The 25,995-nt window shown below is 35.0% G+C and overlaps 1 protein-coding gene across 1 annotated transcript in view; it reads right to left on the bottom strand.

Moving 5' to 3' along the window:
* The window catches only part of LOC136805583 (tyrosine-protein kinase transmembrane receptor Ror-like), a 49,144-nt gene extending 24,224 nt beyond the window's left edge, over nt 1-24,920 (bottom strand). Inside the window, exon 1 of the mRNA XM_067062147.1 lies at nt 24,571-24,920. The gene's annotated coding sequence lies outside the window, so the exon portion shown is untranslated. The remainder of the gene's footprint in view (nt 1-24,570) is intronic.
* Between the last annotated feature and the right edge of the window lie 1,075 nt (nt 24,921-25,995).

The following is a 25,995-nucleotide window of genomic DNA, read 5'->3' on the forward strand; positions in this document are numbered from 1 at the left end:
GTTTTAATGATGTGAAAAAGAACTCGACACAAGAGACTTGTTTTTCTCCTTTTTAGGGGCCATGTAACAGCATCCAGCTCTCCTTCGTCTGGTATTTTCTAATTTTTCCATAAATGAGGTATTGATTATTGATATATGATGACTTAAAGAACTAAGGGCGGACAGGCAGATGTATGATTGTTTTAGATTTCATAAAATTTTAGTAATATTTCCTCTAATCCGCTATGTGGCACACAACACGTACCTCTTATTCTGCAGTACAAGTAGGCTGAATATAAATGTTATCAGGCTTCTGCTCATCCTCTGACGAAAACATTTTCTTATAGAGGAAATATATCTATAGAGGCCTGTGATTCAGATGGGAGTATTATCCCAATACAAGTGATTCGAATTCCCTTACCAAGTCAAAAACCATATTATAAAAGTTAAGGTAAAATTATCATTCCTGAAATTTTAACTACCAACCAAACCGCTTGAAGACTTTCATTCCTCATTTCAAATGATTACTCAGAAAATATTTGACTGAATAAGTTTAGAACAGAAAAGCTGTTTAAAAACAATGTATGAAGCAAGGCAGATGGGTTTTGGCGACGCTATACTCGAACATTTTTAAGTAGACGCATTTCAATTTTCTCAAGGTCTGATTGTAAAGATAAGACATTTCTAACGAGACGAAGGAGGGTTAAATTTCTCCATATTTGCGCCAAGAAAAAGAAGAAATACTCTCCATCTTAGGTTTTAATAAAGTCCAATAGGATTAAGTTAGGATTTTGAAAATAAGTTAAGACTCTTTCCCCTCTGTCGAAAAATAAAGAAGAATTTTAAAAAGGACTTATAAAATATGATATTAAAGTTGAGCACAATAAAAGTATGAAGTATGATGTAATCTGAGGGGAGGGTAATGGCTAAACAACGGGTTAACGATTTTGCGGATTTTGCGACGTAAAGAAGCCAATGGAAATGGAGGAATCGTTTGGCTTATATCCAACATCAAAACGGCCATCAGGCTCCCTAAGAGCGTAAGGGGGGGGGGGTTCGAGGGTTCTAAATCTATAAACCTCGAACGCCCATTCTACCTAAGTCTCCATCTCCCGGTTTCCAGTTTTAATGACCGGAAATCGTTTCGACATTTTGAATAGAAAAAATACCCCGAATATGTGTATGAAAGAGAAGGGATAAAATTTTGATGACTAAGAGATTTATTACCCCCCCCCCTGAAAAAAGATATCTTATATCCCCTTGTAATTAATCTCATAAATTAAGAAGCACCTTAAAATAAGATTGGTTTCACAGCCTTCTCTTTATAAGCAAAAAAAAACATTTCCTTTCTTGTGAAATATTTTAAAATTGAAGCCTTATTCAAGCTTGTCCTAGAGTGCCCTATGTCAAATTTTGGTATTTAGCATCATTGCCACCGCATTGAATTTGTTTATCAGCCAGTTTCCCCGTGTTAATTCAAACAGTGTAATTTGAATGGGACTTGGTATATTGCGCTCTAGGGTTCACCCAATTTCTTTGTTCTTAAGAAAAATATAAATTTTGGGTTTTAAGACCTTTTTCAATAAGTTTCGGGACTTAAAAAAAATAATATTTTGAACAAAAAAAAACTTGATAAGATTTCAAGGATAGATTACCCAAAGACACTTTTCCAGATGAAATATTATTGTTTGTCTTATAGCTTTTGAAAAGATCATGAATAATAGTGGAGAAATTGAGAGAAATTGAAAAGCAGATGTCTAGGAGTACAATTTCTTATTAGAACAATTTTTAAAAGAACAACACCTATTCTCAGCTATGTCAAAAGTTAAGAACATTTTGTGAATCCTAAATCAACCAATTTCTTAAGAAAATTCACAAACATACTCACAAAATGGTGAAATTAAGAACATTTCGAGAACCTAGAACCAAAATTTCTTTTCCATCGTCTATTTACAGGAAAAACTTTCAAACTATTTTCCTTCAAGTACACGTTTTATTATAAGAACATCCAAAATTTTTGAAGCCTTCAGATGTTCTTGGTTTTTTGAGTTTTGAGCCTAAAAATCTTCTTAACATGTTCTTATTTTTGCCATTTTTTGAGTATTTTTGTCCATTTTCTTAAGAAATCGGGTGTTTTAAAGTCCGCGAAGCCTTCAAATGTTCTCAACATGTGCTTAACATTCTGGCCATCAAAGCCTTATGTTCTTATATAGTTGTTGCTCTTATAAAAAAACGTGTATTGCCAAAAAAACTCTTTAAGGTCCCTTTAATTTTTGGACCTCCCCTTTCTTATTAAGGCCCCTCTCACCGTTTACCTTTTGTCAGCTATTAAAATCTGAATTACTCTTGATAGCCTGGTTTTAGTATATAGTTACCTTTTTTTTTTGGGGGGGGGGGTTAGCTTCAATTTCCAACCCCATGGAAATTAGCTCCCCCCTTTTATTATATTTAAAAAAAATTTCGGACCTCCTTATTATTCGGACCCCCTAGTATTCGGGACCTTAGAGTATGATTGACAACATATCAACACCCCCTACTATTCGAAAGCTTGGAGTATGATTGACAACATATTAACACATCCCTGAAGATTGATTCTATCCAAAATAGGACCCTTCAAAAAGATCAACAAAATGTTTCATCATAACGAAAGCATAAACACGTATATAGATAAAAAGATAACAGCCGTAGTGCAGTACACGTTTTTTTTTTATAAGAACGTCAAAAATTTTCGAAGCCTTCGGATGTTCTTAGTTTTTTGGATTTGAAGCCTAAAAATGTTCTTAAAATGTTCTTATTTCCAGCATTTTTTGAGCATTTTGATGTAATTTCTTAAGAAAATGCATGTTTTTAAGTCTCCAAAGCCTTAGAATGTTCTTAGAATGTTCTTAAATTTTTGGGCCTCGAAGCCTTATGTTCTTATATAGTTTGTTCTTATAAAAAAAAAACGTGTAGTGTATCATCAGTCTACACACACATTTACTCGTCAACAATTTAGCTCAATTTACATAGTTGTTCGGACCCTCTTTCATTCGGACCCTCTTTCATTCGGACCCTCTTTCATTCGGACCCTCTTTCATCCGAACCTTCTTTTATCCGGACCCTCTTTCATTCGGACCCTTTTTTATTTGGATCCTCTTTTATTCGGACCCTCTTTCATTCGGACCCTCTTTTATTTGGATCCTCTTTTACTCGGACCCCCTCTAGTATTTGGAACCTTAGAGTATGGTTGACAACATATCAACACTTCGCTGAAGATTCCATCCAAAATAGGACCCTTCAGAAAAAAGAACTGCAACGGTCTTTCAGAAAAGAAAATCAGCAAAATTTTTCATCACAACGAAAGCATAAACATCGTACACACGTATATAGATAAAAAGATAACAGGCGTAGTGCAGTAGTGTATCTACAGTCTACATACACATTTACTCGTCAACAATTTAACTCAATTTACATAGTTGTGTCAATTAAAAAATGACAAAGTACTGTGTGTGAGAGAGGAGAGAGATGCTTCAACTAGATTAAACATTAGTAGAAAATTGATTTACTAGACGCAAACAAATTGTTAGCACGTCCATATGAAAATTTTCGATTTTTCTTTTCGTTGAAATATGCCTCATTAAGGTCACTCACTACATTTAGGACCTTCCATAGCTGGTCAAAATCTTTTAAATCGTAAAAAAACTAAACCCAGAGTAACAGAAAATAAGTACTCCCAAAAAGTACTCCCAAAAAGTACTTTTGTCCTAGGAAATATGTACTGGGAATACTGAAATAAGTATTGGGGGAGCTTCTTAAATAACTGAAATTCATACAACCACGTTGTATCAATGTCAGGCTGCAATCGTTGTCATATATTATGGTGCATTTCTGGTGCTGAAGGTTAAAAACAAGGCAATATTGACAGGAAAGAAAGTTTGCTTGACCGGTCTGTATCTCACCCAGACAACATTGTCTTGGGGAAAGTGGGGGAAGACTGGCAATTCCAAGGCACTGTGCCATGAGAATTGGCATCGATTGTAGCTTTTCTTTCATTACCTTTCTTATGGAGAGTCGATAACTCATGGGGATAGCTGTCAGGCAGCCATATTTCATTTTGGCTCACCTTCGGTATGGCTAGCATGCCGAAGGATATTTGATAAGGAGCCTGCAACTTTCAATATATATATTTGATATATGATTATGGAGTAAAGACATGCAGATAATGCATACCAAAAAGTAACTTCAAATTAGTCTCGATCAATTCTTATCCCCGGAACAGTAATGTCAACCCTCGGCTGACAATAGCCCTTAGTATTTTAGGACTAATAGTCTTTTAACGGGGTCCACGGCCCAGCGGTCCAGCTATTTATGTACTAGACGTAACATTGGAAGGATTCAAACCAAGGTGCTAATTCCAATGACCACTTGACCACGGCTTCTTTCAGACAGTTATCATGTATGAGTTATTGAGGGGGGCTCAATGACAGGTCAAGTCAAAAAGTGGTTCAAGGTACTATGGGTTCCAGCTGGGAAATTCAACTGGCAACCAGTTCTCCAGATAGAAATAAAGTTACCAAACCATGCATACTGTATTCCAACATATCTATCAACTATAGCACCAAAGAGGAAAGTTCTCGAACCCAAGATGAGCTTTAATGTAAAGAACCTATGATTTGAAAGGCAATCTAAGCTTCTAAATAATGCATGCCAATATATCTATATCAACCCTAACACCACAAGAAGACAGTGTTCTACTCGAATACTTTTAGACTAAAGTCATTTCTTGCCAGACTACGGTGAACTCTTGCCTGTACCAGACGACCACGGCTTTTTCCTCGACACCATGAGTCAAAAATGACTTTTTTGACACGTGATCAAGAAATCGCGTGTTGGGATAGAGATAGGCTAGGTGAACTGAAGCATAGTGCCATGCCGCATTTTTCTCAAAGATTTATTGAGATTTATACACCAACACAATAAAACGGTAAACCTCTACCAATAAAAACTGTATCTAAATGATATTCTAACGAAAACAAAAACAAATACCTTCTGTCATAACAAAGATCAAAGTGTACGATAAACAACAAATAGGTTGATCCGTTAATTATGTCATTAAGAACAATCATTGTACCAATGTTACCAACTCACATCTGAGAGCAGATAATTCATTAAACTACAAGGAGACATGTTTTTTTTATAAGAACAAACTACATAAGAACATAAGGCTTCGAAGGCCAAAATATTGAGAACAAGTTAAGAACATTTTAAGGCTTTACAGGCTCTAAAACACCCAATTTCTTAGAACATAGACAAAAATACTCAAAAAATGGCGAAAATAAGAACATCTTGAGAAAATTCTAAGGCTTAAAAATAAAAAAGTTAAGAACATTCCAAGGCTTAAAATTTTTTGGATGTTCTTATAAAAAAACAAATTAATTATACAAACCACCCTAATAAAAGTATTTCAGTTGTTTTTTTTCGGGGAAGGAGGAGGGTTGGATGTCGGCTACGCGCAAGATAGACTGAATTTCGGTAAAAAGGACAGTTGTAGGCTGTAGAGAAACTTTTTCCATTAAGTTTCTTCTATTTTTACAGAATTTCCAACACTTGGTAGAAAGAATTTTATTAGGCACATTACCAAATCTTATCGTACGCACATACAAGGCTTTTTATTAGAGGACCATTACTTTAATGTTAATCAAGGAATGAATAAATAATCATCTAACGAGAAAAAAATTTGAGGTTTTTAGCCTAAAAAGAGGAACAATTGAGAAAGGAAATAATCATGGCAGCTAGTTTATAATTTCCTGACCCAAGATATTTTTGGTAGAGTACTTGCATCACAAGCTTTGAAGAGATTACCGTTTTAAAAAATCCATGGTTTCCACAAAGAATTATTTTTATATCATCAAAGAAAAAAAGTCAATTAAAACCAGCAATTAAAAGCGGATGATAGTAACCCCTCATGTAGCGAGCGCCTCACCAAAAACCGGTGTAGAGAAAAAGCTGTGACGTCTAGTATAGGCTACCCCTCATGTAGTACTAGCGAGTTTATGTATTCGAGATAAATCGAGGGGGACGGTATAAAGCAAAGTTGACCGTCCACTTTGCTCGACATGACGATAAAAACGCCAAAATACCGTTGTCTGTTTAGGTGAGCAAAGACGATATAGAGCCGGTACTATTGCCAAACCTTCCGCACTTAAGTCTAGCTATCCCGTAGTTCGCTCAACAATCAAATCAATCTGATTGGTTGAATCTCAAAATAATGACGTAATTGAGCCAAATAAACCAATCCGTGACCAGAAAAGCGTTTGATTATCGAGCAAACTTTTGGAAAGTTAGTCGTTAGTTAGTCTGAATCGCAGACCTCTATAGCCCTCTATAGATATAATTTCTATATGAAAAGGAATACAGTGGAGTCACTTCAGGCTCGGATACAGAGGGAGGCTATAACTAATGGAGGAGAGTGCACTTTATTATCGTATTACCTTATATGGAAACTAATTACTCTCCATGAATAAGAGAGCCTACCTCCTGTATCCGACCCTGCACTTTAGCTCAAACCTCTACTGGAACAGTTTTAAGGTTCCTTCAGTTAACAGTGCCTCCTAAGCCTTACTTCAAAATTCGAAAGCTTCTTAAGGGCTCTGACCATAGTCGGAATATATTGATTTTAGCATCTGAACATGAAAGTTATGTTTTAGATTCTTTAACACTTTTAACAAAGAATTGCCTTTATAAATTGCTTTTAAATCAAATCCCTTAAGAGTAATTAAGAACTTAATTGCAAAAATGACGTTATGAACTTTAAAAAGACGTTAATAATATGTTGCATCACCTTCTTTTATAAAAAGTGCTAAGTTTTAATGGGTAATTAACCTTTTTGTTACGAAGTTTTTTCAAACTGTCCGCAAAGAATTGAACTATTTTAGATTTTGCGGAAAATTTTTCTAAAAAGATGTGTCAAAAGTTATGACTGTTTTTTCAAGCAAAATCCAGATGAAAAATTGATGAAAATCCACTATTTTGAAGATTTTGAGACAAAGAAGCATTTACAAAAATTTTCCGCAAAATTTTTTATTGTTCGGTAAAAGATACACCATCTACTGCGAAAATTTTTTCAAAATGTTTTTTCTTCGCCGAAACTAAGCTCTTCAAAGTTGAAATACTCTTCCTCGCAAAAGTCTTCATTTTCTTCTTTATCAAATTTTTTCAATGCACTTTTTGAATTTTCAGATTCAGGAATAGTTTGTCTAACAGAAAATGTATAACATGCCATAGTTTTGTTGGTTACATCAGTCAGAAAACACATTTCAAACACGGCAATTATGAAAAATTCACTATGGTCAGAGCCCTTAACTCGGGATGGGCTGGAGTTTTTACAAGAGACTTTACTAATTGCTTGTTTGAAGTAATAGAGATGACGCGTTCTTTAGAAAAAGTAACAAAATTGTTTTATTACAGGTTAACGACCAACCAAATCAAACGAGAGCTTGTAAAAACTCCAGCTTGTCCCATTAACTCGAGCTTATTTGTCATCCCCGTGTGTGTTCAAGTTATGGAGACTTAAACCTATCAATTTCTCCAACCTCAATTTTACAAGGACACCAAGTACAAGTTTATTAGGCGTAAAAATAAATATTTCGCATCAGTGTGGAAACCTTTTATTTCTTTCATTTACGAAAAGCTGCACTAAAAAAAGAAAACTATGAAAACTAAATTATCCATAAACTGAGCCAAACTAAAGATTCTAAAAAAATAAAGAATAAACCAATCCAATCGAGTAGACTGGGAACTAATTCTACAAAAAAAAAGAAAAGAAGTCCTCTTATCTCCATCAATTGATTTTTATCTCCTTAATAATAAAACGTGTATATACGAGCGATAACATGAAACAAAGATGGATTTTCTAAAGCCACTAAAATAATTCTAGCGACATATTTTTGACCCCTTAAAACGTTAAAGATAAGATACTGAGTAGCGATAAGAAAAAACCGCGGTGCGACTTTTGATCATGGCGATTAATAAACTAATTGACGGCAGACAGAAGTTAGACTTATCTTAACGTGATGACCGTAATTACGGCTAAAAATGAAATACATTTCTACACGAAACGTCTCCTTTTAGTCATCAAAAGGGATAAACTTTTTGATAGATGATAATTTTCCGACACGAATAAAATGGCACCCGTAGAAGCTATGAAAAATAATTTGATGTTAAAAAGCTCTAACTAAAGCTTCAATTGTAATCGGATCCAAAAACCCAGTTGGCACAAAACCTTCATCTAACGTAATTCCGAAATGATGGACTTTTGGAATTTTCGTAGCATTCTGATATTACCTAGTATTAAAAACTATAAATATTGACTTGATAACCCTAAATCAAGTGCAAAAAGGGGCAAACTTCGGATTTTTTCGGGTCGTTCCCATGACAAAAATGACGTAATCATGACGTTTGATATCAAAAGTTGAGGACATTTCACGCGATTCAAGTCATTCAACGGTCTTAAAGCGCTTACTCAGAGACTTTAACATTAATCAGAAAAATTCATGTCGGAAAGTTCAAAAAGAGAGAACTCTTAATAAGACATCATTAGAAAATTCGAAGACATAATAACAATTTTCAAAATAGTTTTTAAAAGAACACTTGGCAATCTAGGAATCCAACTTTAAAAGATTCAAAAGTAACTAAAAAAATCCATTGACGAGATTGGGCTTTTCCAAAATAAATTTGTACCCCCTCGAACCCCCTGGATATCCTACTTTATTAGTAAAGACTGGATACCCATTCTTAAAAATATGCTGAACCACCTGGATATCCTCTCTTATAAAGATGCTTACCCCTGGATATCGTATTTCTTACTTGAAAAGACACTTTACCCCTGGATATCCACTCCCTTGTAGATATTTAACCTCCTGAGTATCCACTTTTGAACAAAAATCGTTAACCCCCTGGATATCCGATATCCTCAACAGGGGGCACGGACTATTTCTGGAAAAGCCCATTGCGCGGAAAAGATTTACGACAAGAAATACTGTTGACCTTGAACCTTAAAAGGCAACATTGAACACTATAGCCAATTCGATTGACTTCAAAATATGCCATTTTTGCCCTGATTGCCAATTATTTTGCAATCGATTGACAAAAATTTGGCAAATGTGGCAAAATTTGAGTGCCATAAATGCCAAATAAAAAAGATGTGGTGAATCTGGCATTCTTGGCATTTTTGGAACTTACCTCCGTACGTCTCCATACAAAACAATGTTCCCACGAGACCTGTGTTCTTTTCACTCCAATTTTGCCACTTTTGCCAAAGATTTTGAAAAATAGAAGACCTTCCAATGCTAAAGCAAAACAATGCCGGTCGGCAATTTGATTGGTTAAAAAATCGTTCGCTCTACAAACGCCAACAGAAAACTGCTGACTAAGCATCACAAAACGGAAATCATAATGGCGGCGTAGCGATGTACAAATTTGCCATGAAGCTGTGATCTTTTGACATTGAAATTGTAGATTTGGCAGAGTTGGCGAGTATGGCAAATTTGGAAGTCAATCGAATTGGCTGCTAGAACAGTTGATTCTTTGCCAATACACCGGTTTCGAGGTTATACCTACAATTCTCGGGAATAAATATCGTCGAGTACAGTAAACATCCTCTCCGATTGGATCAAAAACCGAGCAAATTAACATATTATGCAAGATTTACTTGATATTTTTTCGTGTAAATTACACGGAGCCAAAAATAGATCTAATTCGATCGAAACCCGTGTATTCGAATTCGATACTAATTTTTCGAGAAACAGAGAAACTTAAATTAGAGAAATTTATGAGTACAGTGGAACCTCCAATTAGCAGACATCATCGAGGAAACGGGCTGGGCCGCCTTTTAGAGTGCCCGTTAACTAAAAGTTTTATTGCATTTCTCCTTGACGGGGATCGTAAACTATTTCGAATAATAGGATATCAAAAAAAGTTCGAATATCAAAAGTTAAAATTAGCAAAATTTACTGCATCTCGAAGAATACAGTCAAAAGTTGCCTTTATAAGCCAAGAAAATGTACGAGACCTTTCAATGTTAAGAAAGAATCAGGCATGAGTTTTGTCTCGATCAATCAAAAATATCAGAGAGACTTTTCAACGTAAAGAAAAAAAAGTTAGTTTTGTTAAGATGGCAGTCTTAAATTGATGATGATGAGCATATTTATAATACAAATTACAAATCCCAGCTTAATGTCAAAATTTGTAATTGATAGCCGGGAGGCTTAACTCTCATAGAGAAAAAAGAAGTTCAAAAGATAGAGAACAAGTCTGAAAATTATATTTGGTATCATAGTAGTTGATACTGTAAATGTACAAAGTCTGACATTTCTAAAAGTTTAATATTTCGCAGATGGAAACCACCTGAAAAGACCCGGTTCATAAAAAAACGTTATATTTGTTTTGAACACACTCTCTGTCCAATTAAAGCTTGAACTACCCGGCAAAGTGCCCATGTCGGCAAATGTTGTCATCGGTAAAGAAATCGAAAGTGCCCATCTCATGGTTGGTTTGAAATCCATAAAACAAAATCTACTCACGACTTTCGACTTCTAAAATGTCATCTCATGGTTGATTTTCGAACTTTAATTCGAACATACTCGTCACCTCGCAAACTTAGTTCCCTCGCCGGGAGTTTAAAATCATACCAGAATCCTGTTCTAGAGTTGTGAAAATTGTAATTATACTCTGATTATACTCTAGTAGCTACAATCAAGGTCATAATATTTGAGAAAAAAGGGAATAAATTCACCGGGAAGTTTTGAAACCACAATCAATTTGTAAGTGCTCTAAAGTAGGTTGGAAGGGTAAAGCCCAAAAACGACTTTCTCGCCGGAACTTTAAATCTTGAAAAACGTTAAAATAACCGAAATTCTCAATATATTTCAACCGTGATTGTATATATATTGCAGGTTGATCAACAAATTTCCATAGATAAAAAGTTCCAAACTAGATGATCTAAAGTCCATAAAAAAAAAATCAATCTTCGAAAACATTGTGACAGTAACAAGCTCATGATCGAAATCAAGTTACGCTATGGGGGTCCGGCATTCGATAGTATTAATAGTCTTACGCAATGTAAGTATTTAAAGTAATTAGAAATCTTGAAACAGTTGCAGTTCCAATGAAAACACACAAGATGGAGAGCAGATATTCATGATAATCGAGAAGTATAGACCTTATCGGAGTTTTTGATTTTTCTAAGCGATGCATTGTGGGATTGTTTCGAGTGTACTACAATAGAAATGTCTTAGGAATTTCTCGAGGGAATTCTATTGTAATACACTGGAAACAATCCCACAATGCATCGCTTTTTTAGAAAAATCAAAAACTCCGATAAGGTCTATTACTCACACATACCTTGTATGAAGCGTTTAACTACTGATTTATTTTATAATTTTTTTCCCGAACGGGGCATTATTGTTCTATCTAGCTGGATATCCAGGAGGTTAAATATCTACAAGAGAGCAGATATCCAGGGGGTAAAGTGTCTTTTCAAGTAAAAAATACGATATCCAGGGGTAAGCATCTTTATAAAGAGGATATTTTCAAGAGTGGATATCCAGGGTGTCTTTACTAATAAAGTAGGATATCCAGAGGGTTCGATACTTCGAAAAATCAATATCCTCAACAGCGGGGGTAAAATATCTTTCTATGGAAAAGCCCAATTTCAACCACGGAGATGTGAGATGAAAAAATACGGGTGTATACCAGTCTCCTCTATAACAGCACACCATCGGAGAGTGAACAAATTTGCGGTTACCGAAAGGGGCAGAACCATGATTGACCAACATATAATTAAAACAAAATTGTTTGACAAATGGGTGAGAATTAGCCGCAAACGTAATTAAACATTTAATAGACATGCATTTTCGTGTAATATCCAATCAAAATCGATTCAGAAATAAAAAATCCTTCTTTCGAAAGAGAGCATGACTTTTTTTCCCTGGATTGCTCTACATACCCTTCCCAGCTGGCACACAACGTTGTTTCAACGTTCATCTAACGTTATATGGACGTTGTGAACGTTAAATAAACGTTGAAACAACGTTGTGTGCCAGCTGGGTTGATTCTTCTTTCTAATACACCTTTTTGATCGTAGCCACCAATTGACGCAGGGACATTTTTTTGTCCGTTTTACCACCCTAAAACCATCCCAGTCTTTTTGTCGCACCTAAAAGATGTATTGCTGAGCACCAAGTAGAGAGCCATACAATACCATTTTTGTACTAAGTACGAAGTCTTTGATATGACCATAGTCATTATAAAAAACCCCGGTCTGGCAATGTATTGTTTTAGTTTTTTGTTCAATTTTCTTTTGTTACAAACAAAAGACAGGTTGCGATTTGCATACTTTTTGATCACGTTACCAAAATCTTCTCTTGGGATTGGTCTATTTTCAAATCACATGATCAAAAAGTTTGCGAAATAAATCGATTTTGGCACGTAAGCTCCATCTTTTAAAAATAAAAAGAGACAAAAGCCTTCCAGACCAGTGTTTTATAATGACTATCATATGACCCGACCGTAGATAGATCCCACGACCTTTCGCACCATATCCGAAAACTCTATTTTTGCACTATTGTCGCTTTATCCAATCCCAGCTGGTACACAACGTTGTTTCAACACCCATCTAACGTTATATGGACGTTGTGAACGTTAGATAGGCGTCGAAAAAACGTTATGTGCCAGCTGGGATATTACATACAAAAACTCCTTCTTTACATACATTATGCCAGAAGGTTAAAGTAGGCGAAAGTTCAAGTTGAAATGTTTTGACATTAGCAAAGCGCAGCCAAATGATAATTAAAAATCATTGATGACAATTTTACGTGTTTTGAAAGGGCCATCTAGCAATTTTGAAAAGGAAATTGGATGCTTGTAATTTGGAAAGTATATATTATATTCAGCGTAGCTAAGTAAATTAATCATAGAATTATTCATCAATTAGAATGAATTCTTCAGGTATTGTACTTGCAAATACAATATCATGCTTAAAATTAAGTACATGTTTTTTATAAGAACAAACTATATAAGAACATAAGGCTTCGATGGCCAAAATGTTAAGAACATGTTATAGTTATAGTTAGTTAAGAACATTTTAAGGCTTCGCGGACTCAAAAACAGCCATTTTCTACAAATACGTAAAAATTGGGGACAATAAAATCATGTTAAGAACATCTGAAGGCTTCAAATTTTTTGGATGTTCTTTTAAAAAAACGTATATTATAGCTACGGCAACAGAAAAAGGCTTGCAACTTGTCAAGAGAAAACTGAAATATCACAAAGCCAACAAGAGGCTGGGGTGAGAACAGGGGCAGGGACTGAGATCTAGTGGGTCCCATCACTTCGTTACCAAGATAAAGAATTTAAAAAAAGTTTAGTTATTTGTCATGAATAATTAATTTCAGAAAATTAGGTATCAAAATAACACTTCTTTAAACCTTCCAAAATCCCAGAATTCCCAACATAATGTTTACTTTCATGCCAAAATGATAATATTAACAAAAAATAACAATTCAAATTCCAAAACGCCAGAAGCCTAATACCGTTTTAACGCTTGCCAAAATTATTATAACTGCTACAGAATGCGCTTAATTGAGTGAAAGACAATAGAGAAAGCCATTAGTCTGAAACCGTCAACCCATACCAAAATTAATTATTATATTTGTTACAGAATGTGACTACAGCTGACGCTCTCTTATTCGACGTTCTACTATTCGATAGGCTCCCTTATTCAATAAAATTTAAAGTTCCCGCCAACAAGAAACTCTCATAAACGACGCTCTCTTATTCGACGTTCTATTATTCGATAGGCTCCCTTATTCGATAAAATTTAAAGTTCCCGTCAACAAGAAACTCTCATAAACGACGCTCCCTTATTCGATATAGGCTCCCTAATTTGATGAAAATCCAATTCCCCTTAAAGATCGAATTAGAGAGCGTCAACTGTAATTGAAAAAAGACAGTATAATCAAGACTAAGAAAAAGACCCCCCCCCCAAAAAAAAAAAAAAAACATAAAAAAACAACCACACACCACAAATTTATTCCATCACACTTAAATATCACCACAGTGGCTGACTAAATACCACATAACCATAAATCAAAAAACACGCGCTCAAAAAAAAAAGAACAAACCATTAATAAAATAGCGAGCGACCGAAAGATAGACTCATCAAGATAGATACAAAATAGAGTATAATTTCTCTCAAAAAAACTCAATGTTTGACGTTTTTTGCTACAAAATGCACGGCACAGTTTCTTAATAAATCATACTTAACATTTCAACTGTACAACCTTTTATAAGAACTTTCTACTAAAACTTATAATTCTTTTAATACTAATCACTGTATAGCGTGCATTCTTATATAAAAGAAATTAGAAAGAGAAATTACAGTCAAAAGGTCATCATCTTTGGGCAAGAGGTCACGCAACACACTAAAAAGCTCTATATATGCTAGGATTATCAAATAATTTCCGGTATACTTAGAATTCACTTTTTCCCAAAAACACCTAACATTAACAACACCCCACTGGGATCCCAGCCCCACTGGAAAATTAAGCAAAAATTTCGTCCCCGGTGGGAAAATATCCTTGAATTTCAGCCCCACTGGGATATTGACTTTAATTACATCCCCACTCGAAATTCCATGTTTAAAAATTGCACTACAACAACATTCCTCTGCGTTTTTTAGCCTTGGAACAATAGAATTTCTATCCCCATTGGGATTTCAATAGGAATTTTTATCCCCACTGAGGAAAGAAGTTCCACCGAAGCTGTGGGAAAGGGGTGTCTAACAGCACTTCCGCCTAAAATTGACGGAGAGGGGTTTAGTCTCAAAGGATGTCGACCCAGCTGGCACACAACGTTGTTTCAACGTTTATCTAACGTTATATGGACGTTGTGAACGTTAGATGAACGTTGAAACAACGTTGTGTGCCAGTTGTCGAGTATGTGAAGTGAAAATAAGTAGCATTTATCAACCCGTCTAACTCGACCCAATCATATTCAAGCGCCACAACTCGATAAAAAGTATGCTACCATCGATCCTGGCGGGGGGGGGGGGGTACTAGGGCGAAATGGATAACGGGGATGCGCCGCTGGCTAGGGTACCTTTTTTAACATCCACGAGTCCCAGGTAGGGGGCGCAATAACACCAAAATATAAAAATCAGTCCCATTCAGCGTCACTTTTTTCGCAAATTTCGGCAAAATTTCTGAAAAAACGAGTCCCACGTAGGGTCCATTTTTCGAACCTCAGCGGAACAACCCCGTCAGTCGGCAAGGGTAGCACCCCCCCCGGGCCATCGATATTTTCATGGTTCTCAACTGCGTTTCAAATCACAACTTTGAGATGCAATGCTAACTGATTTCTCTCCTTTATATTGTGCAGAAAATTTGAACAGTTCCTTGTCGAAGTGATGATAATCAACTCATCATAACATAAAGAGTCATAGGCGATCCTATCGTCTACACAAGGTCACTAAAAAGGGAATAATTTAGGAGGCAGTATAAATTTGAGAAACGGTGGTAAATCCAGGGCAGAGTAAACAGTAATGAGGGTGTTTACCGTGTTTAATCAAACTCTAACCATAGCGCTGTTTTTACCGTAAACTGGCTGTAAACTACGCGCGCATACATATTTTTTCAGCGTTTACTATCATTTCAACGGACGATGATATCGTCCAAAAGAGATATTTTTTATCCAAAAGTATCAGATTTGATTCATAACGCCAAGAATTTCTTATAATCATACAAGTTCTAATAAGAGAGATAACTGTTGTCTATTTCATTTTATAAGCTAATCTCTATAAGAAACTTTTTTCGCTAGAGGATGAGCAGAAGCCTAATCTTAAGTACGAACTTTGCAGGATATCTGTGTTCAATTAATTACAATTTCTTTTATTCACTCCAAATTGAAAGTTTGTACACTTCCCTTCTATCAAAAGGATTACGACTTTTTCATAATGTCACGTCAAAAAGATACACCTTACTTTGGTATACAGCCAGGGGGGAGGGGGATTCTTAAGCAAAAATAGGTGATTGGCATGTGCGGACGATAAGGGTCGGGTTTTAAACTTCAAAGTTGAAGGTCTTTCTAAGGGTGAAAAACGTTGAAAGTGACAACTCTAGGTTATTTTATAGGAAATTTTTCGAAAATTTGCTCTAAGGTTCAATTTTCACCAATTTGGTCACTGTAAGGATAACAATTTCGCAAAAACTTATTATGTAATTCTTTTACATAACCAATCCATAATTCTAGAATTTTATTTAAATCCAAAAGATCCATGCCGGGACAGAAAGTAGAGTTTTAACATTAGACTTAAGTCTTAGGACCTTAGAATCTCAGGATCTAAAAGCTCAAAAATGTTCCAATAAGGCTGAGAATATATAGCCTGGAAGCCACTTAACCCTCCCAAATCGAAAAATCCAATAAAACAAAGTGGAAGTACTGAAACTGCAATTCTCGCCCGATCTTAAATTCTGAAAAACGTTAAAATACCCAAAATTTCGGCGCCAATTGCAGATGATCTAAGTAAACCAAAAGCATCACAACAACAAATAGTAGTCTAAAGTCTAGATATCCAGACCATGACTTTATTCAAAGCGGCTAAAATTGTATTATGCATAGCATATCAAGAAAGAGCTCATTATCTCTATTGAACTTAACACCTGAGAGCAGCGAATGTAAGGAAATTTCGACCGTACCGAGCAGGTAAAATCTTTTGGTGTGGCTTACCACAGTGCGCAAACTTTTTTTCGTCTGAGACGGATTTCCACCTTATTGAAGTTAGTAAAGAGGTTTTTCATCTCGAAATTCAGTATAATTCACCGAAATTTTAAGCTTATGTGCTAAATTTCTATGTAAAATCCGTTTTAAGACTAGGACAAAAAAACTTGGTTTGACCACTGTTACCAATAGCCCCCGATCGGGAATAGTTCGGGTATTGGAGGCTAAAAAGCCAACATAAGAACCTATCAGGGAATCAAAAAAATCTGTATATTCATGTGTCCAAATGTTACTTTAATTGGATTAAATTTCGCGAGAGAAAAAAATTAACTGGATTTAATTTCGGAGTCAGAGTTTTGAAAAATTTCGCTTGGATTTAATTTTGCGAATAAGCCTGGAGACCAAAGTCCAGACTGTTTTCTCCATCGAAAATGCGATTTAAAAAATTTTGTGGTGGATTTAATTTCGCAAGTCAGGACACGCGTTTTCGCGAGTTTTAATTTCGCGAAAATGGCAAAAATTCGCGAAATCGCAAAATTTAATCTCGCGAAAGTTAATCCGATTAAAGTAAACCAAACCTCCCTTGTCTTGAGCTTATTCGATGCAATTGGATTAGAAAATTGTACTACATGCAATGTAATGTCTAGACGATGTTATCGTCCGTTATCGTCCGTTACGGAGAAAATATTATACGGCGAGAACATATTATACGCACGGAGTTTACAGCCGTTAAGGTAAACTCTTTTCGGCAAAAATCCTTTTGTCTTCGGCTTTTGGGTTTATTTTTTAGATAGTGATTTGTCTTGTCATGTCTAATATAACCAAAACATTTGAAATTATTTTGACCTTGATAGACCAAAACCGAACCTCCTTTAAAAGCAAGAGTCAATATACACCACCCACAAGGTATAATAGAGTATAACCAAAAGCAGTGCTTGGACAGTGGCCAAAAATAATTTCAGTGTGACAAACTTTTGAATTAGGACAACAAATCTACGGCAGTCGAGAAAAAAATTATGCAGAAAAGCCTGGAATTTTTCTTGGTGGTTATGGAAAGAGTTAAAGATGCAAAGTTTGATAAATACACCCCCTTCTCACAGACCATGAATGATTTTTCCATCCAGTGGGGATAAAAATATCGTACTGAAACTCTACGGAGTTTGATATTCCCAAATTTTTTAAGGCTGGGAATTTTTAATACTTTTGTTTTCAAGTCAGAAAATTCGGTGGGGAGGGGAAAAAATAGAATAATATTTTGCTGCGAGGAATGGTTTATTTGATTATCATCAGTGGGGACAAATATTGGATGATAATTTCCCACCGGGGTATTTTTGTCCAATTTACCAGTGGGAAGGGTTCCCAGTGGGTCTGTGAGAAGGAGGTGTATAAATGTATTGCTAATGAGAGGAACTATAAAAGCATCGAATGCCATGAAGAATCAGCAAAAAGCAAATGCTAGTAAAATTTGAAAGTAAAAAAATTCATAGCCACGAACCATAAAAAGTATCAAAATCCTCTATCACTTCTTTTCATGCAAGTAACCATATACAACGAACAAACAGCGGTGAGAAGTCTTTTATGAACTAACTGTTTTGAAAATTTCCCTAAAGAGATTTCCCAGAATGGATTTACAAAATTTAAGCCAAGTGCCCCCTCTAAGTAATTTCGAAAGTTTTTCTATTTTTTATAAGGTTTTTCTAAAATGAAATGTACCCAATTCAAAAGAAAAAGAGAAATTATAAAGAATGGACTAAAACAGACCTGCGATGTATAAGATTTTGCAAAAATAGACTATATAGTTTTTTGCAAACAAAAATAAAGTAAATGTTGTATGAAAAAAACTAGTCTAGAAATATTAGAAATTTTTCTATTCTCTTAAAAATTTCCAAATAATGTCCCCTTTGCTTCTATTAAGTAGTATGAAGTGTGTTTGTACTTCGAAAACAAAAACATAAAATTTGGAGAGAAAATGAAATTTCAGATAATGAAAAAATTGAAGAATGGTTTTTTTTTGGAAGAACTCTTGTTTTTCTATAGGAATAATCCCACATTGGAATGTTAAGAGGAGAACGGATAACAAAACCACACAAACAAGCCATTGGGAATGCTGAATATGCACTTTTTTTATAAGAAACAATACCTCAAAAGCATCTTTTTTTGTAAGAACCGCTACAACCGAATCTCAAATTTCTTGTTATCACTAAATGTTGAAAGTAGGAATATTTTTATACACCTTTTCGATCGTAATCGCGCGGTCAGGCTCGTGCCACTTTTATCTCACTAAACTCGATCCAATCCTTTTTTGACGCATTTTTCTATTGTCTATAGGTGCAAAAAAGGTCTGGGATGGTTTTAGTGTGATAAAGCGGACAAAAAATGCCCGCGCGGAAATTAGCGGCTACGGTCGAAAAGGTGGTATTCTCGGGTTGCAAACCCAAAAAGTTAAAAGACATTTTTAGGGTTTTAAAGATGCAATTCCAAATAAATATGTGGCTGTGGCAATCCTTACATTTTGTTCTTGAAGCAAAATTAAATTAAATGCCTCAAATTTGAGAGTGAAATAAAAGAAGATCTAAAACTTCAATAATCTGGCGTGACCTGGTGATGAATTTTAAGGGAAACAGATTATTTCGGAAAATTTGCTTCACACGTTTTTCGTTTTTCAAAAATCCAAAATTTTTAAAGCTTTAGGATATTGATAGAATTTTAAGTATTAAGCCTAAAAATGTTCTTAAAATGTTATTACTTTAAGGGCAGAAAGTTTCGCGGGCAGAAAGTTTCGCGAGACCGAAAAGTCGCGAAATTTCGCAGATTTAAGTTTCGCGATTTTTACTTTTTGAAGAAAATTTACGGAAGAAACTTTCGCCGTTTTTTGTGAATGTTCAATTTTCGCGAAATTAACTTTCGCGAATTTCTTGTTTAATTTCTTACCTGGTAGAAACTTCCGCGAAAAAATGCCAAAAACGCGAAAAACGCGAAAAACGCGAAAGTTTCTGCCCTTAAAGGGACATTAAAGTAGTAAAATGTAAACATTGCGCGAACCACGTGTTATCAAAGAGAACAATTAAAATCACGTGTCCAAAACAAACTTGTAAAACAATTGAACAATCAAAATTAGCCATATTTGGTTTGATTTTTTATTTTGACATGTGACATTTGTTTTGATTTTGTATCCGCTGCATACAGTTTGTTTACAAATTTCGCAAGTACTGTTATGTCCCTTTAAAGTATATTCCACATTTTGTGAGTATTATTTTGTTCTTGATATTTTAGCCATCGAAGTTCTTATACAAAAACGTATACGGGATAAATCATGAATGAATATTTCTTATAGACAAACGGGGAAAGTTTTAAGCAAAAACCTGGCTTTTTTTCAGTTTTAAGTCTACGGTTCGTTTGAACCTCAGAAAAAAAGGATTATTAAAATCTTATCTAACCCTGAATAAATCATATGTTCCATAATATGAACCTGTCTTAAAACATATTTTGAAATTTTTTGTTTGAAAAAAAAAGCTCTTGTGTTCTTTGTAGGATAATGAAACTTCTCAGCAGGGCACACAACGTTGTTTCAACGTTCACTTAACGTTATATGGACGTTGTGAACATTAGATGGACGTTGAAACAACGTTGTGTGCCAGCTGGGTCTCAGCAGGGCCATCATTAAACATGAATGGGATTTCTGTATTGGGGCTTTCTAAAATAAGTTGTAATCGAGCAAACAATTAAATATAACTCCTAAAAGAAATATACAAAAAATCATAACTAACTATTTTAATACTTATTATTTTAATACTTAGATATAGATTCTTTGTCTACTTGGGAATTTCTAAAATAAGTTGTAATCGAGCAAACAAATAAATATAACTCCTAAAAGAAATATAAACGAAATCATAACTATCGATCGGCCTTTAATACTTAGATATAGATTCCAACTAGGTGTCTATTTAGGCATTTAAAAATAATTTGAAATAGAGCAGATAGAAACATGGAGGTTTTCCATGCCTTGTAAAGCAATAAAAGTCTTTTTTGTAACATGAAATACAAATTGGATTGAGAGCTGATTGTTGAAATTATTAGATCAATAAAAATATTACGGTAAAAACATTTAAAGGATTACTTTGAATTAAGGTTTTTTTATAAGAACCAGAAAATTTTTGGTGAGGCTTTTCTATTCTTCTTTTGAATTGTTCTCATTTTGTTCTTACTGTAAGGGCAAATTGTGGCTTTTAAACTACTAGATTATTTTACCCTTTAAATTGATTAGCAGTCATTCAAAGCTCAGCACTGTTCTTAAATTGTTCTTATTTTTTGCCGATTTTTAAGCCTTGTTGTTCTTATATAATAATTGTGCTCATAAAAACGATTACTACAACCAAGGTCATAATATTTGAGAAAAAAGGGAAATTCACCGGGAGGTTTTGAAACCACAATCGATTTGTAAGTGCCCTAAAGTAGGTTGGAAGGGTAGAGTTTTAACGCTAGACTTAAGACTCAAAAATAGTCCAATAAGGCTCAGAATATAGCCTGGAAGTCTGCCAACCTCTCCTAAATTGAAATATTCGATCAAATTAAAGAGATAGCCCAAAATCGACCTTCTTGCCGGATCTTTAAATCTTGAAAAACGTTAAAATAAGCGAAATTCTCAATATATTTCAACAATGATTGTAGATCGCTAACTACTGAGAATTATGATGTTTTTACACTTATTAAACTTTGATTAGTTCAGTTTCTGGCTCTAACCATTACTGGTTCATTTGGTAGATACCGATCATTCACAGAGGGATCAAAACTGTACATGGGAATTTTCCTGAGTGATCTTTTTGAAAATTTAATTTATTTTTATTTTTAAATTTTTAATAAAAATAGAAAAAAAAGGGATAAAATTCGAGACAAAAAGAATTAATTTCATCGACTTCCATAGTTAAGAAAAAATGATAAAAATTATCAATTTTTTCAAAAACTTGGAAACAATGTTTCTTTTTCTCAAATTCTTTCGTGGCGTCATTTTATTAAATTCAATTTTTTATCAATACAAACTTCTTATCTGAAAGTCGCGAAAAAATTATATTAAATTTAATACATTAATTTCCATCATTTTTTTGGCTCTATCTACAATCCTTTGGTAGACATTGAGGATTAACTTTTTATTTGAAATTTGAAATAACTTTTCAAAAAAATTGAAGATGTTTGTTATGGTGATCTTATCAGGCTAATTTAATAGGCTCAATATGTCTTGATAAAAACCTGTAAATCTTATAGAACCTGGTTCAAGTCACGACTTCTCTCAATAATCTGTTCAGTTGTCTTAGATATCCGTTTTAGCGACTGCAGTGCAGTGGTAGAACATCCAACTAACGGTGCGCAAGGTTGTGGGTTCAACTCCAAGTCGGGTCATACCAAAGATTCCCAAAATGGTACTTGATGCCTCTCTGCTTGATGCTCAGCAATCATTAGAAGGATCAAGGATAAGTGGAGCAATCCCAGGGAGAAAGAGTGGCACCCTCCCCTACCGTTGGGTAGATTGCTACCGAAAGAGAAGCCTTCGGGCGCCTCCGACTGCGGTCGCAGACTACTTCTACTACTTAGATATCCAAGCCGGCTTGCCGTGAACCTAGTGAAAACAATCAAGACTACCTGATAATCGTGAATAACTGGGCAATCTTCAGCTACGTCATTAAACCCAACATTCAATTACCATTAAAATCTCTATACTATATTATACTCAATTTGTGCACACTTATTCATATCAATGCAAGCCATTCATAAATAAGGTACATAAACAATAAAGCAATAAACAATAGCAACACAAGGAAAATAACATCAGATGTAGCAAGTTGTTTAAAACTACCTCGCATAAAAAACGAATCAAACATCGAAGCTAGCTGGATATGATAGCAACATAACATAATAGAGGGAAAATGATCTTTAAAACAACTTTTTTTAATTGTAAATGCTTAAATCCAATTACGTAAAAGCACTTATAAAGTCCTCCATTACTATATAATTACATTTTGAAAAACTTTTCTCTTTCCTTCAGCATATTGGCGGCTTTTCCAGAAAAAAATTGAATATAGGGGCTGGAGGATATAACATTTTTACCCTACCGCCCGGGTATTGTGACTTTTGACCCCCCGGACAGCAAGTCTAACCCCTCGGACAAGCATTAGTTGACCCCCTGGACACTCAAAATTACCCTCAAACAGAGCAAAATTACCCCTAAACAGAGCAAGTTTACCCCTAAGACAAGTCAAATCTTGTAGATTTTTCACTACTACCCCCCAGACACTATATCCTCTACCCTCCATGTACGAACATTTTCTGGAAGATCCCATTTCATGGACAGTAAAGATTCTAAGCAAAATATAACACATCAAGACACTGTAGTGATACAGTGACCCAGCTGGCGCACAACATTGTTCGACGTTCATCTAACGTTATATGGACGTTGTGAACGTCAGATAAACGTCAGAAAAGTCAACCCTAAATCCGTTCCGAGATTTCATACATTTCTTTTCAAGGAGCAAAGATGTAATTAACAGTAACACCGTTGGAAAGATAATCTTGAGCAGATTAAAAGTTTAAAAAAAATTATGAAGAAAATAGAAGGAGAAAATGTTGAAGATTCTTTCTACTGGACCGAAAATGCTGACGTTACACTTTTTTTTAAACTTTGTACTTCGTTGATTTCAAATATGTATTCATATATTTCATACTTTTCTTGGATCAAAAGTTACAGTCGACCATTTTCAGCAATTTTCAATTTGGAGGACAAGATCGTATCTAAATTAACCCTATTCAACCTAGGCTTTTTTTAGGGGCGGTTCAGAACTAGGGGGGGGGGGGCTCTTCCTGAACCACCCCTTAACTTTTGATCTAGTGGGTCTTTTTGGATGAAATTTGGCACACAAGATCCTTGTCACGTAAGGTAATTTTTGACAAAAAATTTTTTTGATGACGTCACTCATCATGCCCAAAGTGAGCAAAAACCGAAAATTTCCTTTGTTCTTATAAATAGCTATTGTATTCTAACAAGGAGGCTTTAGAAAAAAGTTGGCTGAGTTTAAAATGCTTATTTTTTCCTAAATATTCAATAAATTACGGTTTAAACGATATATTTGACATTAAAAATAAATTTGTATTGGAAAAGTGTCAATTTTTGTGACACCTTACTGTCAGAGATGTCATCATGCTCAAGTTGTGAAAATTTTTAGGTGTCAATTTGTTTTTTATTTTGAAGCTAAATAAAAGTTGGGAATTTACAGAAAATTTCATGGCAAAATCTCTATTACTTCAGGAGCTATTTTATAGATTACATAGCTCTTGTTTTCAAGCTCTCCAAAGTGTACAATACGAGTTGACAGGGGAAAACGGAAAATAATTTTGAATGACCAAAGTCAATATCTTATCCCTTGGAAACCCTTTCTGCTCCCTAACAGTGGTCGAAGCAAGATTTTTCGTTTGAAAGGGAAAATGGATTTACAGTATTTTAGGTATAAACTTATTTTTTTCTGTTCGCAAACAAAAATCATAAAAAAAGAAATAAGTTTATACCTAAATTAGATTTACAGAGCAAATTCTAGCACATTCTTGAAGTTTTGATGAATTATATCAAAATTTGAGACGGAAAAGCCTCTTTTAAGAAGTTTTCAAGTCCCTTTTTTAGGCTCTGAAGATTTCTGACAGGGTCCCAAATTTACCAAATATTCATATTTGACAGGGTCCACTTTTCAAACTCCAGCGGTACGTCCCTGTCGGTCGTCAAGGTCAGTGCCCCCCCCCCCGGGGGTTCGAACACTGCACTGAGTAATTAATATTAATCAAATAAGTAAAGTAACATACCACGAGATATGATTTCCAATAGCCAGACATCTTCCATTTACAATACCCCGGTGCCTTTATTCTTTCAATCATAGGATCAGATCTTCGTCAGCATAGGGGTCTGTAGTATAAGCAAATTGAAATTACTTTAGACGAAAGATACTTCAAATAAATGAGGTAAAGCAAGGTTAAATCGAGAAAGAAAAACTTAAACTGCCATCTTAGAGTTATTAACATAATCGATATATTCTCCCTTAGAGACATATACTGCTACTTTTTAATACATACCACGAGATAATATGAATTCCAATATATACCAGACATCTTCCATTTACAATACTTCCATGGTGTCTTTATTCCTTCCATCGTGTCTAGGGAGAGGATTGATATAATGGAAAGATGTCTACACCAGCACGACCATATATTCATGATATGCACCACTTGAGAGTCTTCTGAGAACTTTTAGAATTTTCCACCCAATATGTCACTTAAACAATAGAAAAAGTGACGTATTGTGTGGAAAAAAACCCAGAAAAGTTGCATAATGTCGCAAAGTCATTGCAGTGGTGCATATCATGAATAAACAAATTCATGATATGCACCATTGAAATGTCTTCTGACATTACATCACGGACCAAACAGCTGATTGGTTGTAAGTGACGTAAAATCAGTCAATACGTCACTTACAACCAATCAGCTGTTGGGTTCTTGGAAGACATTGCAATGGTGCATATCATGAATTGGAATTACTCTTGATTGAATACTTTATATAAATTCATGATATGCACCATTGCAATGCCTTCCACGGGCCCAATAGCTAATTGATTGCAAGTGACGTATTGACTGATTCTACGTCACTTACAACCAATCAGCTATTAGGTCCGCGATGTAATGTCAGAAAACATTGCAATGGTGCATATCATGAATAAGATAACATGTAGAAATATGCTGAAGAAAATCTGAAATTGAAATAAATAAATTGTAGAAGATAATTACTTTACAACTTCCAGAATTTATCTCTTCTTAAACTGCTTCTTTCGTTTTCCTTGAAAGACAGATACAGATACATTAAAGGTTTTAAACCCCGGGGGGGGGGGGTACTTAGGCAAAAATAGGCTTTCACTTTTTCACTTTTTCACTCAAATTTGGTCTCTCTAAAGGGTCGGTTTTCGGAGGTCCCGTCCGCACATACCCCTCATTCACCAACCCTAGTACCCCCCCCGGGTTTTAAACCTTTACATAATATGTAATCTCAACACAACGAGCTGTAGTTTAGTTTTGTGAGAGTAAGCGGAAATGTTCAGGTCATGATAAAAAAATACCAAGTTTGAAGCGAAAGTACCAATCAATCTTCCAAAATCAACATGGCCTGATGGACTACCCAAAACTGGATGCTCTATGGAAGAAAGATCAATGCTGAATGATCTAAATCGATTTTGGAACGAG

The sequence above is a fragment of the Clytia hemisphaerica genome, unplaced genomic scaffold, assembly GCF_902728285.1.
Source record: "Clytia hemisphaerica strain Z4C2 unplaced genomic scaffold, Clytia hemisphaerica genome assembly, whole genome shotgun sequence".
In the NCBI taxonomy this organism is placed as follows: domain Eukaryota; kingdom Metazoa; phylum Cnidaria; class Hydrozoa; order Leptothecata; family Clytiidae; genus Clytia; species Clytia hemisphaerica.